This window comes from Mycteria americana, chromosome 3 (assembly GCF_035582795.1).
Source record: "Mycteria americana isolate JAX WOST 10 ecotype Jacksonville Zoo and Gardens chromosome 3, USCA_MyAme_1.0, whole genome shotgun sequence".
Taxonomy (NCBI): Eukaryota; Metazoa; Chordata; class Aves; order Ciconiiformes; family Ciconiidae; genus Mycteria; species Mycteria americana.
The window spans coordinates 86,975,132-86,995,762 of NC_134367.1; the positions used below are offsets into that span (position 1 = coordinate 86,975,132).

The 20,631-nt window shown below is 39.8% G+C and overlaps 2 protein-coding genes across 5 annotated transcripts in view; one reads left to right on the forward strand and one right to left on the reverse strand.

Annotated features, from left to right (window-relative positions):
- The window catches only part of GREM2 (gremlin 2, DAN family BMP antagonist), a 562,614-nt gene that overhangs the window by 177,267 nt on the left and 364,716 nt on the right, over positions 1-20,631 (reverse strand). The gene's annotated exons all lie outside the window — the stretch shown is intronic.
- The window catches only part of CHRM3 (cholinergic receptor muscarinic 3), a 281,911-nt gene that overhangs the window by 158,581 nt on the left and 102,699 nt on the right, over positions 1-20,631 (forward strand). Inside the window, exon 2 of one of the 2 annotated variants that reach the window (XM_075497395.1) lies at positions 1,387-1,451. The exons of the other annotated variant lie outside the window; for it this stretch is intronic. The gene's annotated coding sequence lies outside the window, so the exon portion shown is untranslated. The remainder of the gene's footprint in view (positions 1-1,386; positions 1,452-20,631) is intronic. 2 annotated transcript variants of the gene reach the window in all.

The window sequence follows — 20,631 nt, forward strand, 5'->3', positions numbered from 1 at the left end:
AGTGTATTGTGTCTGATGTGTTGTTGGCTGCTATCAAAATACAAATAATAAAAGATACCATAGCGGAGGTGTCAGTCCAGCTGCAGTTAGTAATCGATGCTGCTTTGGAGCAGAGAATGTAGGAGGAAAGGAAATGGTCCAAACAAAGAAACTGCATTTGTACTTTTTCCCTGGGATTTTTCAACCTTTTTCCATTTTAGACATCAGAAGAATAAGCAATTATAAAACTGAGCTTTATCTTCAGTTCTTGGGCACAGTGTATCACTTGTGCATGAAAGCTAGAGGGGTTCACAGTCAGCTGTAGCAAGATGGTCACTGCTGATTTGCCTGGTGCTGGGTGAATTGCAAAGCTTACGCTTTCATGCCAGTGCCTATCTTCTCAAAAATGCCTGTATTTTATTGGGATACTCTTGCAGAGCTGATCCTACCCAGTAAGGTGCCAAGGGCTTGATTCCCTAAGGTATAGTGACTCTCAACATCAGCCCCTGGATTGATTTAAATCTAACTTAATACAGTTGTTTGCATGTGACAAAAAAAAAAAGATTCCTCAATGTTCAAAGCTTTTTAAAATCTCTGTTTGTTCAGTGAGGGTTTTAAATAGGTGACTTTGAAGCTCGTTGTTTCGGAACAAATTAAGCAGGTCCTACCTTAGGCTTGCAGCATGCACTGATGCAGCGTGCATGAGAGAAGTTAGAATCACATTCACTGCAACCTGTAATGACTTTGTTGGCAAGTTTGTAAAACTTATCCTAGTGATTAATAGAAAAGAAGAAATGAATAGTGTGCCTCCACTTTTTTCTGTGGAAGGTATTCCATCCTTTATGTTAATTTATACTGACAGGTTGACTGTGTTGACAGATTGATACTAAGGAATGGAGCTTATGAATGCTTGTGTCCTAGCTGTAAAATGAATGACTCACTATGATTCTTCAGTTTCAAACTTTTCTCAAAATTAAATAATTAAAGGACTCAATTAATTAAAAGAGTTGCTGTTGTTGCTTTGATGCTTATCTTAAAGTGAAGTGAAAAGTTTTTTCAACAACAGCACAACAAATTTGCAGTGTCAAACTGTGGCCCAAGGGATGCCCAGGACAAGGTATTGCAGCGCTTGGGAAAGATCGATAGAGAAGTTGTACGCCCGAGACCAGAGCTTTCTGTGGCACGTTGACAAGGACTCGGACTCAGTAACCCAAATGCCCTCTGCTTCTATTTGTAACCAGCAGTCTGCCCAAGCATTTTCAAGATTTGTTTCAGTTCGTCTTTGTGCTCGCTTTTTAGCATTTGCCTCATAGATTTTTCCACTGCTCTGCTACATCTGCGGGGTCTGATGACCAGGGTCTCAAGTTCTTGCGTGTAATCATTGACCATTTCCTCCGTAATCGCTAGGTGACAGAGCTGCAGGCAACACAGCTTGCAAGAGAGGACTTTTCAGCCTGATTTCTGATTTCCAGGTGAGCTCGAGGCACCACTCCTGTACCACTCCATCTAAGGTTATTGCAGCCCTGGTGTGACTGTGTAAAGGGTTTTGGACAGCTGGAGGCTCAAATGGGCTGAAAAACATGTACTGGGCTGCTCATCAGCTGACATTTACCAGCTTGACTGACTTGTAGAAGAAAACTTGAGAAACAGCGTTTTGACACACAATTTGTCAGTGACATTTGTATTAAATGGGTATAATGTCTGTCTTCAAAAGTACTGAGCCAGGTCTTCAGGCTGTGTTACTCTGAATAATTTTTAAAAGTATATCTTCCCTTCTGAAACATTAGCAGACATTGCATGGTTGATAAGAACCAGGTGTGCTTAAAGGTCCCTGAGGAAAGAGAAACAGGTGCTTTGTGTCAGTCGTCTTTTTTTCATATGGGGAACATCAAGTTGAAGATTGGCTGTGATATACTATATTGTTTTACTTCTCTCTCCACGGAAAATAAGTTGCATTGCATACCAAGGTACTACCTAGTGTGCCTTGGGGAGAGGACGTGGCCTCTTAAGTTTCTGGTCTTTTGTTTGCCCAAGCCAGTGCCTCTTTGATGAGCTGCATTTCTACTTTCTTCACACTGCATCCATTCCTAGTGACGCCTTTTCCTCTAAATAGCAGCCGATTATTATTATCCATTATCTTTACGCATCTGCCTTTTTGGGACTATTTGGATTATATGCGTAAAACCCAGTCAGGATTAATAAAGATTTAAAGTACTGAAAAATCCATTTTCTTATTACTCTTCTTTTTAATTGGGCAAAACTCAGAAACCTAGGGCTACCAATCCATACATCCCTTTTTCTCTCTAGCCAAAATGTTTTGCATTAACAGGGGTTCTATTAGCAATTTTCTGGTTATCTGTAATTGCTGAAGAGGCCTTTGGGACAAACTGTACCAAGTAGCTACCAAAAATATATAGGGTTGTATAATGCATTAGATGTCATTAAATGCTTAAATTAGATCCCTACTGCACACATGTACAGTCATTACTACTTGTAATATGTATCAACAGGTTTAGCTCTAAAAATTTAAGCTCAAGCTCTGTAGTAGCCACTGTCATTAATTTGCTCAGACTGTTTCTCAGTACATATAAGGATTTGTTGGAGAGGCTCAGTAATTAGTGGGATGTTTGCTGAGGTTTCTTCCTCTTTTTAGAGAGTTTTAAATTTTATTTCAATGGTTTCAGTGAGCCTGATTAGCTTTTGGCAATTTAAAGAAATGAAAAGAGCAAATCTTGAACTGGGAAGAAATGCCTGTATTCTTCTGGGCCCTGATTTCTGTAACACTGCCTGCAGAGCAGAACAATTCTACAGGAGGTGTCTATCACTTATACTAAAATAGAGAATCAAGGAAATAAAGCTTCAAAACTTTCAAGACAAGAAGGTAGGGAGCTGCCTGGAAAAGAGAAACATCTTTTGAAAAATGATTTCAAGTTGCTAGGACTTATTTCTAAGGGGAAAAAAAAAGTGTTGTTATATTTAACAACACTTAGAGAAGATAGGACTTCATCTTTTAAAAGTCCTGTGGAGGACCCCTATATGCTAAGCTACACAGAATTTAATCTACCTCTGAAAGATGAAAGGATGAGGTAAGCCTGCCAGAATTTAAGCCTCTGCTTCCAGGGAGTCTAGGTTTTTCTACCTTAGTGATTAGATCTTAAAGCTACTTTCTTTGGCTGTAAATCCCTCTAAATCATTGCTTTAAAGAATTGTATACAAACTGACTGTATTTCCATGAGGTAGTGAGGAAACTCCGTTATTTCAGTGCAGGAACCAAGAGGATTGTGAGTCAAGTATTTTGAGAAAAACACAAACTATTCTTGGTTGCTTTCTTCTTGCGCAGTCCTTTTTCATTTAGGACACTTGCAGCATAAATAATAATACAGCTTTGATTTTCCAGTTCAGTTTCTGGGGTAAAGATCCCAAAATGTAGGGATATATATTTCTTACATATAAGATTTAGAAAGTTCCCTGCACATTAAGCCAAAGGGATTCCTTTCCTTATCTATGGATTTACATATGTATGCATTTGTTTGTTTTATTTGTTACATTTGCTCTCATGACTACCAAGTTTAAAACCAGTGGAATTCTGTTGTTCCACTTTTGTGAGGCTTAAATAAGCATATGATAATGGAAATACAGAAAAACAGGTGACTGCTCTTGGTCTCCTATTAACTTAATAGTTAAAAAAGGCTGGACTTTGTATTGAGAGTTTTATATATGAAAGCAGTATGGTTTTCTGTAAAATATAATAGTATTGTATACGATTAATATGAATGAAAACATCTTTTTCCTTGAAATATATGATGAAATGTCATCTTTTTCCTTGAAATATATGATGAAATGTAATAGCACATATTTTCATTTTAGTGACAGTCTATACATTCTCTGTCATCACAAACTGACTTTTTAACTTAAATAAGATCAGATATATCAAATATTTTTGCATCAAAATTTTTCTATTTTAAAATTACATTTCTTTTTTTCATTGACTCTGAACTTTTCATATAGCGTGATATAAATAACCTAAATAGTGACTTGTTGCATCTAGGAATTAATTTTTTCTGTGAGCCATCTAGTTACATCAATTTTCAGAAGAATATCAAAGGTTTCCATACATAAAAGCAGATAGAATAAGTGAGACTTCAATGTTTTCATTTCAGTACTGCTTCCTTTCCAGCTCTTTTCAGTGGTCTGGCTATTAGTGAACTATACATATAGATTTTTATGTTTTCAACCTTTATGTGATTGTTGTCATGGATGGAAAGCACATGCTAAATAATAGCCAGATCTTTACTTTTCATTAATTAAATATAAAAATGTATATAAGAAAATAAAGGAGCGTACAAACTGATTACTGTCTTGTTTTTATAAGACAGATGTAATAGCACCATCTTCGTGAAAGTTGTGTGAAGGCGTAATTAGGTCGTGGGTTTCTGGAAGTGTCTAAAGGAGGTCAAACTTTCAACAAGAAGTTTTAGATTATTTTTTTAGAATAAAATAACCTATTTCTGAGAGTTTCCTGACCCAGAATAGCAAACTCACTAGATGTTGGTAATGGCTGTAAACTCAGTTCTAAGTGAGGAGTGGGTCAGAGAGGAGAAGCATATGATTCGTGAGATTTGTGCCAGTGGGAGGGACACGAACCCAGGATTTTTCTGCCCCATTTACAGGGAGCTGAGTAGCAGCAGCAACAGTATTGCACTGGGCAAAGCTGTGCATGCCTTCATCTCTCACCTTTGTGCAGATGTATGAAAAGCAGGGTGGTCGGGATAGTCCGCCGTATCTATTTTTCATGAGAAAAAACCAAGCACGATCAGTACTTTTATGTGCGCAAACACATTGCTTAGAAAAACATGGGCATCTGGCTGACAGCGACTGAATGGGCTTACACCTGTGTTTCCCAAATGTAATAGGCAAGGAAGCAGAACGTGATACAGTTAATCTCAGAATAGCACAGGTGACTTTTAGCTGCAACTTCTGATAATGACTGGATAGGAAGCATGGATAAACTGTGGGAGACTGCCAGCTCAGATCGGATCTCAGTAGGCAAGGACTTGAGAGCCCAGCTGCCTAAAGGCAAGCACGGCTCGCTCTTATCCACGGGTGCGGATGCCTGTATCAAGGTATCTGTTGCTATGCTTAGCCCTCCACAGAGGTATATGGCAAGTGGGCAGGAGTGGATATGGTCTAAGCTTCAATATGATTTTAAAGGAGTTTAACTAATTGTCATAGATCAGTATCTCAAGGAAGAAATTCTACAAAATCAACACGATGGACATGTGATCTGTTCAAAGCATGACTTCTTAGAGCAGCCTGCGTTAGAGCAAGGTGGCAGGTAATGCAAGGGATAAGGTTGCACAGAAGTCACATGACGTGAAAGTACAGCTGTCTAATGCCAATATGATTTCATTATTCCATTTTAATAGTTAAAAAGTAAATTCTGGTGTAATATTCTTCAAAAGTCACTAGAAAAAAATCTTTAGTAACAATACTATGCTCAGGGTCCTTCCTGATCTCTACAGTCAGGATTGGTCGTTCTAAATGTATGATTTATTTATTATTTTAATAAACTATTTCCTGTTGCAAGGGCTGAAACAGGAAAACAGTAGAACATACATTGAAACTCTTAATCAGAGGTTGTTTAGAGACTTTTCTAAATTTGGATCATAATACATACTCTTATCTAGTAAGCGACAGAGTTTGCAAACACAAAGCACTTGTTTCATAGTGGACATGTTGATTGCTTGCTAGATGCTGTTCTCCATCACACTTAATTCTGTCCTTCCCATAGCAATATTGTAATATCTTTTGGGTATGAATTGATCATTTATCACATATGCAAACACACACATCCAGTATTGTGTTCTGTTGTGGAAGGGGTTTCCTGAAGCATTCACACGGCTAAGGAAGGATAAAAAGTGTTGAGGCAAGGTTGTGCTTGTTCTTTGTTTCTGTGGGAATTCATTCCTCGTGTTCTGGCTTTTCTAGGAAAACTTTCTCTACTTCCCATGTAATCAGTATCCCCGTAGAAATTTCTATTATGCCAAAGAAGTAAAGTCATATGTTTGTAAAATGACCAAGTCCCTAGGGGACAACTTGAAATATTACTCCCAGATGGATCAGCCTGAACAATGCATTGCCAAAACGTAATCATGTTTGGGGACCTGCCCATTAAGCGATACTGCCATTAGTGTTCATGACATTTTTGTTGTGTAGCTGAAAATACCATGCAGTATTCTTTTCTATTCACTATTGCATGCCATGTAATGCTAAAGTCCTCTCTTTTGGTCTGCATGAAGTTTCCTCCGTAAATTGCTTTCCTTCAAAAACAAAGCTTCTGCCATCCTGTCTGTCCCTTCCTAGTCAGTCCAAACGGGGACAAGTTAAGGGAATTTGTCACAGTGGGAGAGCTTCAAGAAACTGGTGAGCAAATAGATTAACTCTCACTAAGCTCAGTTGCTGCTCATGAGCATGCAGGAGGGAGATACTTTGAATGAAGGAGAAAATTGCTTGGTTTTCACACATTGAGAGGCACCAGAAACCTCCACCCTACTCAAGATATCTTATATGTCTAGGAAAAATATCAGATATACTACAAATGCTGCTGCCACTCACTCAGCCATTAGGAAGCCTTCTTCCACTAGATTTTAACCTTTGATGAGGCAGAGAAGAAATACAGTATTTGCAAAAACAAAGAATTAACCAAGGGACATTTTATATTTATATCAGTTCTATTTCCTGCTGTTTCTGTTGGAGCAACGTCACCTTTTAAATAAGCAAAATACATACTCTGGTTTCCCATCCCTTGAAAATGAAACGATATCTAAAAAGTACCTTAATAAAAGTATCATCAACATGATATCATAGTTGTTGTATCTTGTGAATCTGCACAACACATTTATTCAGTCTGCAGGCCAAAAGACTATTGCTATCTCTTAGTCTACTAACTTTGAGGATTCAGGTAGTCAAAATAAGCTCCTTCCATCTTCCATGCTTTCATCTTCCATGCTTTATCACCTGTAGTTGAGGCTCTTTGAACTTACTGTCAATCCATTATTATTCATTGCCTACTTATGAGGTCTTCAATTATACCTATGCTTTTCCCAGGTGCTACAAAGAAATCTTAATATAATGTGTTTCAGAGCTAGCTGAGGCTACATACCTTCAAATGCTAGGAATCTTTTATGAAAGTTCAGAACCTTATTCAGCCTAAATATGCATACAGGTTTATCTAGTTTAAGTACGGAAGGAAATAAATCTGAATGATTTGAATTCTGTGTAGGCAGTGTAGCAAAGAATAGAGCTAGTGAGTGGATGGCAGTGCTGTCCATAGGAAAAATAGGAACAACCTGGTTTCAATTAAATTTTCTTGGGGGAAGCAGGAGGAGGGAGAGAGAGCACAGATTCAGAAAGCACCAACAGGAGTAAGAAAAAGTTGGCCCACCTCAGAAAAGAACACTTGCTTAAGGCACTCACACTGGGGTGGTTTAGTCTGGAGAAGAGAAGGCTTCAGGGAGACCTTATTGTGATGTTTCAATACTCAAAGGGAGTTTATAGGAAAGATGGAAAGAGACTTTTTACCAGGACCTGTAGTAATAGGACAAGGGGTAACTGTTTTAAATGAACAGAGGGTAGATTTAGGTTAGATATAGGGAATAAATTATTTACTATAAGGGATGGTGAGACACTGGAACAGGATTCCCAGAGAAACTGTGGATGCCCCATCCTTGGAAGTGTCCAAGATCAGATTGGATGGGGCTTTGAGCAACCTGATCTAGTGAAAGATGTCCCTACCCATGACAGGGGGGTTGGACTATATGACCTTTAAAGGTCCCTTCCAACCCCAACTTGTTCTGTGATTCTATGATTCATCCTGTGATTCTATGTAGAAGACAGTCTTTGCTTTAAACCAGTCAAGGGGAAGGTTTGAATCAATAATCTCTGTATTCTCGTGTAAAAGCTCCAGACCTTGTGTTAGTCTGGAGAAATATAAGTCTGTGTATCCTATTTATACTTTTAAAAAACTACATTCCACTTCTCTCCTAATGAAGAACAGAAAAATGCAAACATGATCTCTCAAATGTTTTTGGGTGTGTGAGGATGTTTTCCAATAAGATCTACTTGGGTATGTATTTTTGTTTTCAAAGATCGTCTCAGCACAGGAAAGAACATTTCACTTTCTTTTCCCAGTTTTCTGATTTAAAGAGTGGACACAATATCTTTTTATGAACTGTCAGAGAACTCCAGAGAATGTTGAGTCATATACTACTACATTTGCTTGTATTACCCTAATTCTGGTTAAGAAATGTGTTCTTAGATCTGTATAATGATTCTTACCTGCATCCCGTTTTGTCTTTTGAGAGAATCACTATAATCAACAGTCTGCTTTACCTCCAATCTAAGGTAATTTCACAGACCCTTTGTGAGGGCTTAATATGAAACTGTATCTCCCAGTTGCTCTGTTTCTGTGTGAGCCATTTTCAGACTTTCCTCACAGACCAAGGATGCTGCATTTACGTAATGTGGCAAACCCTCCTAATCTGCCAAGGTTTTAAGACCAAGCCCTTCAGTTTCTCCAGAAATTTTCAGAGATGGGCTCGAGATAAAGGTTTAAATCTGTATTGTTATGCCCATTTAAAGCACAGCTCTTCCTGTTACACTAGGGAAAAACACTGGCTGCATTTCAAAGTTGAAAACATATGTTAGCATTTCTTAGCTTTTCTATTCCTGTTCCTACTTTTCTCTTTCATTTTAATGTAGATATGCTAAATGGATTGACATGTGCTCACTATAAATCAAAACCTTCGCAAAGGGGACCCCTTATCTGTGGACTTCTGTGAGGAATCTTGATATCCCGCTGCGGCCCATGTTTTCAGCCTTATTTTCCATCTTTTCAGTTCTGTCAGCCACAGAGATGACTGGGAAATACAGTTAACACAGTCATTGCTATCTTATTCCCAAGTCACCACCCTGCTTTGTTTTTTTAATCTTATATACAGTAACCTATCCTAACTTGAATACTCTGTGTGAGACAGGGACAAAAAAATATGTAAAAATAGCAGATGGATTAAAAAAAAAAAAAAAAAGAACAAGAGGAAATTTTGCTTTAATTATTTTCCTTTGGTAGAGATATCTATAATTTTTTAAATATCATTTCCTTCAATGTCCTAATCCCTGGGACTATGAAGAATTTTGTCTCTGACTCTTTTTCTTTTTTTTTTTTTTTTAATATAAATAGAGCTATTTGAAATGTGTTGTCAGATTCTATCTTTCTATGCTCACAGAGATATTCCAGGAACAAGAGGACAGTTCCCAAAAGAGCGTATCTCTATTTAACCAGAGTTAAGGCTAGTTACACTAGTGATTAAATTAGCCTATCACACATACTTTTCCTTCCAGATTAATTTCCTGCATGATTTTCATCTGGTTTAGATAACAGTTAAACAATGTTTGTAAACCTTCTGATCCATGACTATGAAATTTTTTCCTAAATAATACATTATGCCAGCACCTAATCAAAGTAGCTGAGCCAAGGACTGATCCAATAACAGACTCATTTTGGAGGAGTAGGGAAGAAAGTGAGGAAGTGTTTTGGTTTTCCCCCTGCTTAGCATAAACAGGTGCTGAAAGAGTCAAAGATCTGATACTCTGGGCAGCATAACTTCTTCCAGATTTTGCAGAAATTAAGAAAATTCAATCATAAATTCTAGGTTTGATAGAGATTTTACTGCAGACCAAGCTGGAACCCCCAGAGAGAGTTGGATTCATCCTCATACCTGGTTCCCGCTATATCTGCCCATCCATTTCTGTCTCCTCTTAGCAAAGTGCATTTCCATTTCTTCTTGGCCCACATGACCAGGATTGGCTTGGGTTCTCCTTGCTGTCACGGACCTCTTCAGGAATTAGCTGCTTTAATATCTTTGAGGATCTGTACTAAAATATGTGAAGTGAGGAAAACTATAGTGGGAACCAGGTCTCCATGTGGTGAGGCAACTGGGGCAGTTAGGATAAACATATGAGTCTAAATAAGTCCATGATTTTAAAAGGCAGTGATCTACATAATCAGGAAAAAAAAAAATCCACTTCTCTTTCATATCTTTTTGATTTCTTGGATTATTTCTTTGTTTTGCTGCCAGCCACTGTTTAATGTTACTTGTCCTTATGCCTGTATTCCACTGCTTTTGTTATAATTTACTAATGAATGGCATTTGCAAATTTGCAGTAATAGCCCTTAATGGGAAAGAATGGAAAGAAATAACTTAGTGTGAGACAGGATAGTCATCTGTAGGTAGCAGGAGTAGAGTTATTATATATGCCAAATTCCAAGACAAAGCTCAGTTTCCAAGGCTGCTGGGTGGGATTTCAGATCAAAGTATAATTGCTTTGGTTATGTCCATTGTGAGATTTTGGGGGTAATTGTATCTTATATGTGAAACTCAAAAGATGTCTTAAGATCTAGACTCTACAAAACCACAGAGGAAACTAAATGACACCTTGCTGCAAAATGAAATAGCCATAGTTTACACATATCTAGTATTTTTCATCAAAGTAAAAAATATCCATCTTGATGCCTAGTGGTCTAATACAGCACAGCGTATTTTGTGTTCCTGCCGAATAGTTGTGTCATGCAGGTGGCTTTTGTTTCCTGCAGTAAAGTTGTATTGCTATTGAATGTCCTGCTTGACTAACCTGATCTCCTCCTATGACAAGGTGACCCGCTTAGTGGATGAGGGAAAGGCTGTAGACGTTGCCTTCCTAGACTTTAGTAAAGCCTTTAACACCATTTCCCACAGCATTCTCCTGGAGAAGCTGGCTGCTCATGGCTTGGATGGGCATACTCTTCGCTGGGTAAAAAAACAGCTGAGTGGCCTGGCCCAAAGAGCTGTGGTGAATGGAGTTTACTCCAGTTGGTGGCCAGTCACAAGTGGTGTCCCCCAGGGCTCTGTGTTGGGGCCAGTTCTGTTTAACATCTTTATCAATGATCTGGACGAAGGGATCAAGTGCACCCTCAGTAAGTTTGCAGACGACACCAAGTTGTGTGGGAGTGTTGATCTGCTTGAGGGTAGGAAGGCTCTACAGAGGGATCTGGACAGGCTGGATCAATGGGCCAAGGCCAATTGTATGAGCTTCAACAAAGCTAAGTGTCGCACCCTGCACTTGGGCCACAACAACCCTATGCAACGCTACAGGCTTGGGGAAGAGTGGCTGGAAAGCTGCCTGGTGGCAAAGGACCTGGAGATATTGGTTAACAGCTGGCTGAATATGACCAGCAGCATGCCCAGGTGGCCAAGAAGGCCAATAGCATCCTGGCTTGTATCAGAAATAGCGTGGCCAGCAGGACTAGGGAAGTGATCGTGCCCCTGTACTCGGCACCGGTGAGGCCGCACCTCGAATACTGTGTTCAGTTTTGGGCCCCCCACTACAAGAGAGACATTGAGGTGCTGGAGCGTGTCCAGAGAAGGGCAACGAAGCTGGTGAAGGGTCTGGAGCAGAAGTCTGATGAGGAGCGGCTGAGGGATCTGGGGTTGTTTAGCCTGGAGAAAAGGAGGCCGAGGGGAGACCTTATCGCTCTCTACAACTACCTGAAAGGAGGTTGTAGAGAGGTGGGTGTTGGTCTCTTCTCCCAGGTAACAAGTGATAGGACAAGAGGAAATGGCCTCAAGTTGCACCAGGGGAGGTTTAGATTGGATATTAGGAAAAATGTCTTCACTGAAAGGGTTGTCAAGCATTGGACCAGGCTGCCCAGGGAAGTGGTTGAGTCACCATCCCTGGAGGTATTTAAAAGACATGGAGACGTGGTGCTCAGGGACATGGTTTAGTGGTGGACTTGGCAGTGCTAGGTTAATGGTTGGACTTGATGATCTTAAAAGTCTTTTCCAACCTAAATGATTCTATGATTCTAATTATTATTAATTATTTAGGAAAAAAATTGTTATAAATTGGGGTGGGGTGCTTAAAATCCACAATAAACTAAGTAAAAATTAGAATATTCTTCTATAAAATGTCATAAAGGTAAACTATTAATTTCTATCTGTAAAGAAACTGACAAAACTGGTGAAAGGCTGCTGTTGTCATTTTACTGCAGTTGTGTCTCTGAATTATTGTTTGACATATCTTTCATGAGTTCAGGGGAAAGAGAGTAAGTGCCACCTGCAAACACCTTATGAGGGACATGAACTCCTGCAACATTGTAAGGTCTGGAAGTAGGACTGTAAGGGCAGCATCTCCTGGTACTGCAGATGGCTGCAGAACTACAAAGTGCCTAAAGGCAGCTTGCATTTCCACAGGGTTATTGGGACCTCTGGTACTTAGTCTTGGTTTTAGCCTTGTTTCCTAGTAGAGTTCTTTGAATCAGTAATTCCCTGCAGTGCTCTCTGTGTGAAGCTCCTTGGAGGAATGAAAGCTACCCAGGAGAGCAATCGTGAGAGCCTTGGTGGCAGCACTGAGAGCAACAGTGGTCTCCCCAGAGGTGCCGTCCTCTCAGTAAATAGTAACTATTATTTTTTATCATTACAGTCAGCATTGTATCTGCATAGCTGAGGACATCCTTAGAGCTCATCTTTGTTAGAGATGAATTCATTCCATTTTGCCAAGCTTCTTCGTTGATACCATTGACGTTTAAGGTAAAGAGAACTAGAGCATTGACAAAAAATTATATATATAGTTTGTCTCAAAGATCAATTTAAAATTTTTGAATTACTCATTTTTCCTTCTTAGCTTTCAATTAGCAAGGTGAAAAGAACATGGTGGCATCATGAAAATTCCTGTAAAATGTATATTGGTCTGTTTTCAAAATAGGCCTTGGAGTTTTTATCTACCAGACTATCATAAACTGATGTCTATATCTACAGTGTAATCACTCAAGATAATGTGCCTCATAGAAGCATCTCACAGCAGGCTTAGAATTGCTGGATCTGGGATAATTAGAGAGTTCAGTTCAAGTTAGCAGCCTACGTATCTACCCGCCTTCTCAGACAGGCTGTGCAGTCAGTGTGTTAACTGACCTTGGGCTTTGTGTTGCCACAGCCATCATTAACCTTGGGTATCATCAAACTAAAGTCTCTTTGCCCATGTAACTATTAAAGCTTTTAGAGTTTTAGTTGAACAGGGAATGTGAAATGAACTGTCAGCATTGGTCTGTGCATTGATTTTATGTGGCATGTGCACTCACCATTTCACCAATGGATTTGGGGCCAAAGGGAATCAGACAGCTATTGTTCAGCTTAGACATTAGAACAGAAAATGGTAATAAAATACTTTTGCATATCTTGGTTAATCTCAATCTTTATAGCTATGCTTAAAGGTAGATACAAGATGAATAAACATCCCTTAAGAGTCTTTAGTGTGGTAATACACTGGATTCCTTTTAATTTCAAGTAGCATGCTCTGCAAACCATACCGACATTGGCCATATTAGATTTTAAATTACGCCAATTACTCTGCAGTGCGTCAATCCATGGAATTATTTGCAGGCTTCTCTTAGGCTTTCTTTGGCTCTGAAAAGCCAAGTCCAGGGAATATATAGCAAGGCCTGATGTTTGTCTTTCATATAACACATCTAAAATGTCAAAGCCATTCTGAGCACAGCCAGAATACATTTTTAATTAGGGTCTACAACCTCCAACTATAAAAGGTGAACCCCATTGTCATCTCTGTCCAGAGAGCACGTCCGAGTTGTTCCAGCAGGAGGCCCAGGCTGAGTAGAAGATGGCTCTTCTGGAGTTTTGAAGCTTCAGAGGCTTGATTTTGCCAGCTAATCAACTAAGCAGCACTGACGGAAACACTGCGCCCGCTAACGCAATTCAGAGTTGTGCTGCAGCAGGAAGTTGCTCTGTGATCTTATGCACCTCCAGAGACATTTATTTTCCTGCTTTTTGGTCTGTATGCGCACGCTGGTTGCTTTTCTGTCTGGCTGATGAGGACTGCAGTTTGGTACGTGGTTGGTGTGCACAAGTTGCAGCCTTGCGTCTTCAGGACCCCTGCTTAGTCCCCTTTGGAAGAAGCTGTCCCTTTGTGATATATGCAGCGCTTTACATACAGTCACATGGCCAAATAAATTGTCTGTGAATTCCCCTCATAATCCTACGCCATGATATGGTTAAGCAGAATTTAATAATAAAATATGTGCTGAACTCAGCTTCAGCATAAGGGGGAATTCCTGCATGGCCCTTTTCAAATTAGAAGAGCATCTATGTTTGATTTATTTGGCCTTTTGTGTTTATTTTTTGAGGGTTTGGGGTATTTTTTAAGCATTTTCAAAGACACTTAACTCTTCTAGATCCACGTTTTGCATATGTGTCATCAAGACAGCCTATTTATCTTCTGTCTCTGTTGATACAACAGCTGTTGATACCAAATAACCTCTCGCTTTACAAATTTCTGAGGAACATATTTACCCCTTTCAGTCTCATTAAATGGGAATAAAACACTTGTATATTTCTCCCTGGGTGCAAATAAGGGAAAACTGTGGTCTTAAAACAAAATTGATACGCAAAACAATCTTCTCTCTACTGATCTTTCCTGCTCTCCCATCTCAAATTGCAAATTAAAAATTCAATAACCCAGATGTATTTATATAGCATTACAACATTTTTAAACTTAAGAAAACAAAAACTAAGCCACTATTTTGCTGGACTTTGATGAAGGATAAACTTGGCCTAAACATTGCCTTTGGGGCAGGTTTTTTTTTTTGGTTGGTTGTCTGATTTTGTTTGTTAGGACTTATTATGTGCTGATATTGTACAAACACATCTAAATTATTACATTTTTGATTTGTAACTGGAGAGCAGCAGGAATCAGGAGGCAGAAAACATCTCTGGGGTGAGAAATGCTACCGAGAGGGCTCAGGCGTCAGTAGCGGGTGTCAGCAGGGCACTGGCCATGAGCACAACGGTTCCTGCAGGACAGGGCTGGTACATCATGACGTTGCTGTATCCACACTTGTGCAAGAATCTGGCATGTTTCAGTCCCTTAGATGCCATTCAGAATAACCTGTTCTGGATTAAAAACATAGAAATATAAAAAGGAAAGTAGACTTTACAAAACTGTGTGATGTGCCTGCAGAACTCACCGTCAGAAAGTGTTTCAAGATACAAAGTAAAGTTAAATTTTCCTGGATTTTGCATGTTACAGACAACATGTTGAAACTACTTTATAGGATGTTCCATGAGCCATTTACAGTAGGTCCTCCTTGGTTCTAATAATAACCACTTTTTTCTAAATCAGTGCAGGGCTTACATTTGGTATGTCCTCTTACCACCCTTGCTTTTGTTTATGGTCATTAATTTTATATTATTATCACCTATCTTTTTTTTTTTTGGCATAAAAGAAAACACAGAGGACAAGAAAATAATCTTATAACCAACAATCACAAATTTCCTATTTTTTATATTCATTCATCTTACCTAGCATGGCAAATTCATTTCTCCTTCTGCCTAGAAAATTCAGGACACGATTAAAGTGAGTATGTGCAATAAAGATACTAATCTGTGGTAGATTTCTCAGGTAATACTTATGGTTATAATGAAAGCTTCTTTCACTGACACTGAACAGGTATTGCTTTATATGGACAAAGAGAAAGCCAATACCTAACTCATGAAATTATATGTTGTCTGTAATAAGAAAGGTTTAAAATTCCCTAATCTCAGGATTTATCGAATTATATTTAATGTATTCCAGATGCTACAATTAATCTTCCAAAAAACATATGGAAGAGTTCTGTCTTCTCCAAATCCATCTGTTGGTGTCCTTTCAGTTATAGCTGAACTGCTTTGGGTCCATGTATATATTTTCAGTTACATGTTTTTGAAGGTAACTTATTGATTGATTATTCATAGTTAATTCTATCTTTTGATCAATGACTGGGGTGAAAACTATGTAATTATCAGGACCAAATTATTGTCAGACCAACTATTTTATAATCATTGAATGGTTTTAAAGGCCATAAGGTACAAATAATGTTGCATTTTTTACTATTGCACCAAATACAATATATCCAATATATGTAGATAACATATTTCCTGCCTGAAAGTGATTAAAATTATATGAAATAGTTACTTTTTTACTTCTAATTCAGGCTCTATTCATAATTTTTGGCAAGGGCGTGAGCCCTAGACTTATCAAGACTTAACCAGCTCTTCACTGCAGCACACTATTGCAAAACTGCATTTTTGGGTGCTATATTTTTTTACGAGAGCTTAAACTGTAAACCTAGCACATTCTACGGTATATGGGAAACGGCATTTTAAAAGCCATCACACTGCATGGGAATCTGCTTAAAAGAGCCACCAGGAAATGCTGAGGAGGGCGGTGGGGTCTGTGGCACACCTTTCACACAGAGCAAAGCGAAACATCATCTTGCACTCACGAATTTCTGCTGTAGTCAGTCAGCAGCCTTTGGCACACACTGTAGTTGGAGGAAAAAAAGTGTCTTTTGCTTATTGGTGAAAGCATTCATCAAGGTTTGAGGAAAAGCATTTGCTTGAAGGGAACCCATGGTTCCTGCTCCCAGAGAGCGTCGCACCACTGGGGGTGAAGCGCTGCCGTCAGGGTCCCCCAGCACAGGGTCCACGTCTGCTGAGTGCCCTGAGAACTAGAAAAAAAGAGAAACCTCTTCAACACGTTCTCATTGTCATTTAAAACCAAATTAAATGTTCATTGTATTTATAAGTGTTTTATTTTTGCTTTCCATGCACATTTACTTACAGGATTCGTTGGGCAGACAGCATATTTAAAGAAATAGATACAAATATTTGATGCAAACATTTGGTGTGAATTTATCACAATCGTTCACGCTGGAACCCTTGTTCCAGCAGAGCCCTCCTCTGCCTAAAGCACCGAAGCTCAGCGGTGCCAGCAGAGCCAGAGCACTGTGGCCTTCAAAGAGCATGGGGCTCCCCTCCCCTCTCAATAACTTGAATATTTTCATGTAGATGCAAAGCCTTGTGGTTTGTATCATCTCTGTTTTATTCTGCAGCCAGTTTGGTGACTCCTTTGAAATCCTAACCCCAGGGCAAGGTGTCAGAGAAAGCCAAAGAAAGGGCTGTGTGCTACTCCCTCTCTTAACATGTTTTGGGGTTTTGGTTTGGTTGGGGGTGGGGGGGCAGTTTTGTGTGTTTTTTGAAGGGGGTTCTGATTTTGGGGGTTTTTTTTCCCCCTTTAGGACATCATTTTGAATTAAGTAGCACATAATCAAACAAAGTTATTGAATTCTGTGTAGTGTCTCTATAACTCAGTGTTATGAAGAAAACCTTCAGTCAAGCGTGGTTTTAATAACTGCAAGCTGATGCCAAAATATTAATGGGTTTAAAGGATTTCACCCCCTCAGGTCTTCAGGAGAATAATTTAAAGTTTTTATTTTTCCTTGGGTATTTTTTTTCTTTCTAAAATCTTTTCATTTTCAAATATCAGTGTGTTTCCTACTTTTGATACCTTTGAAGGGTTTTAATGCTTTGTCAGCTCTCAGTAAAAATGAGGGTATTTTCAAATGACCTGGTTATCCCTATACAACATTGCTCATACAGGGAAGGAAGAGGAGTGGGAGTGACAGCAGCATAACTACTGAGAGAAGAGAGAGACAGGGCTGAAAGATGTAGACTAAAATCCTTACAATTAAGGCTCCCTGATAATTGAGGTTGAATCGTTTCAATAAGTGTGTCTATACCTAACTTGAAATCTCAGTAAATGGGATGGAAGTTTTGTTTAAGGAATGGTCAATATTTCACTTATTTGACTTCCCCCAGAAGTCTCTCGTTTCTGCAGAGTTTTCAGATTGACGATACCTTCGCGTGTTGAATCCCCAGGGAGCGTTGCAGAAGCGAACGCCGGCCCCCTGCCACCCCCCTGGGGCAGAAGGGCTTTAGCTCGTGCCTGAGGGAGATTTCTTCGCACCCTGGCACTTGACGCTCAGTCATGGACACTGACGGCGTGGTGGGAAATGCATCTTTTTCCTGAGAGGCCTAGGTTTGCTCCCGGTTGAAAGGATTGTGTCTGCACACTATTTACTGGTGTCACCTTCTTCTTGAGCAATAACGTGCCTCCCACCTCTCAGGTTAGCTTGAGACCACTCTTCAAATGTTTTACCAAAAATTGTATTGTCTGTAGAAAATCAAAGGCTCCTTCTTAATTGCCGTAGGTAGCTTGTAAATGCGGTGAGGGCGTTCCCACCCCAGAGCTGCTCTGCCCCAGCAGCTCTCCTGGACAGTCTCAGCAGGGGAGCAGAGGCAGGACCTCTGTCCCTGCCCCGGGCCGGTCCCGTGCTGTGGTCCCTTCTCTCGCCTTGGCCCTACCATTTGCGAGACCGCAGCAGGCTGCAAGGGGCTGACCGGGCTGAACGCTAATTGCTCCGGCCTGAGGGATGGGGGGCTGCAGCAACCTGCACTCCAATTAAACTGCTCCATAATTTGAGCTACGTCTGCTCCGTCCCCCCAAAAAAAGTGCAGTCCCTCTCCTCTCCCACCTTGTGTGTCTTGAACCTGCACAGAAGGACCCTTCTTGGTCCTTTTGTGCAGGAGGAGTGAATTTGAACACAGCTGTGCCTGTGGTATTTACTCTTCCACCTTCTTGTGCTCCCTAAACTGGGTTACAAAAGCAGGAACTTCCCTTTTCCTGGAGATTATCTCTAAATTTACATTTTTACTGTGTTCTACAGTAAAAATGTTTTTAATTTAACTGACTTCTGGTTGCTCACAGTGTCTTCATGACTGACAGAGTATTTTATGAATCACAGGCCATAAAATGTGCATAATGTGCAAGGACTACTTCTTAAGCTGCCCTAAAATCATCCATGACATACTGATGTTTTAGGTGTCAAGTTGGGAACTTGGGTAGCTTTGTCCTGCTTTCTCAACTTTAGGAACATGTGACATTCCATGGTCAGAGACCCCTTTTCAGCTTCAAGAGGGCACAGCTTTTACAGTCCCTGTGCATTCAGCTCTTCTATGTGAGCCTGTGGCCCTTTTTTCCCTGAGTTACAACTGAATGATCAAATCTTAAAGGCTTAAACTATGTTTAATGCCAACCTCCAAAATAAGCTGGGAATCATTTTGCATTCAAATAAAGATAGTGCAGTCCTACAAACAGTGATTAGTTTCCAGCTCACTCCTCAGGTTCACAGGCGTCAGCGTTGGTACAAGTGACAGAGCTAGAGTACGTGGCTAGTGACTTGAGGAACAGCAAGCCTGTGGTTGCCTTGATTTAAATGAATTGTAGCTGCTGTGCAGCCACACTAGAAATTTATATTCTGAAGTTACAGAAAGCTGACAGACCAAGCTGTCTGCTGCTGAAGAGAAGTCCCATTTCTGCTTCCCTCTTTCCAAGGTTCAAAGAAATGTGACATAATTCGTCCCGTGTCTTATTTCTAAAGGTAGAGGTAGAGGCACAGGACGTATCACAGAGCACAGCAATAAACTGGTGTGTCACCATTTCTTTTCTATGCCCCAGAAAGAATGAGGCATCCTTTGTTCCTGATAAATCCTGAGTGCTGGGGTTGAATAAATGAATGAAGCTCTGGGCTGAGGGCAGATCTGGGCTTTCGCTGAGGACCATTAGTATTATCGCTGCACAGGTTCCAGAGGCAAACTTCAGTTTACACGTGAATATAGAGTAAAAGTGGTGGTACCCACATTGCACATGACTGTGTCACTGAATTCAAAGTATTCATATGTTTATGGGAATGCTTGTAATTCTTCGGTCTCTTGGGTTTGATTTGGTGCCTGACTTATGTATACAAAGTCTGTGGGAAAATTAAATTGTCTTCATTTTCTATTTAAAAGAAGACTTAGTGCCAAAAGAGAATTTCATCACCATTTTTGTTTTGGTTGATAAGTATCTGCAGAACCACTGCGTGTTATAAGATTACTAATACAAAATAGTAAAGATTCCACAGCAGAGACTGAATATTGGCCAGATTTCTCAGCAGAGACCATGGGAGGATATTCCTTCTTCATTTTGTCTCTCTGCCGAGGAAGTGATGCAGATCATCTTTTTACCACAGACAACTTGATGTTGTGTGCTGTTGCTTTGTTGTCACAAGAAATGTGCGCGCGTGGATATATAGGTAAGGATGATTTGTTAGTACCAGCCCTACCATTTTGTGTCATTGGCTAGCAAAGTTTCCAGGCACGGACATCAGTTTAGTCTTCAATGCATAGTAAAAGCAATAGTACCCACGTTTGATGCATGCAACTGAGAATTGAGATAGTTGCTTATGCTGGTTGGATTTGTAGTTGCGTTCAGGTTGACAGAAAGAAGTTCAGTCTTTCATGACCTCCCGGCTGTTCCAGAAAGAGCCTGCTTAATGAAACACTTTGCCATGGTATTTGCTGTGTTCTGAATTTATTCCTTATACTTAGCAGAGAGATTACTTCTTAAATAAAGGTAAATGTATGTATTTATCCCTAGCAGTGCTAGGGATCTTAGCAGTGCTATAAGTGGTAATAAAGAGCAACCATAGAAACACTTGTGCCTCTGTATCAGTGCCAGGATAATCTTTATTTTACTGCTGCTCCTTAGCACTTATCACAAGGATTCAACTCCTCTCAACTTATGCAAACGTGGCAGATGATTTAGCTGTATCGCAGTGTCGTTATTTATCTGCTAAACTTTATTTCTCATGAGATAATGGCAAAATGTTTACTTTATTTTTGTTCATAT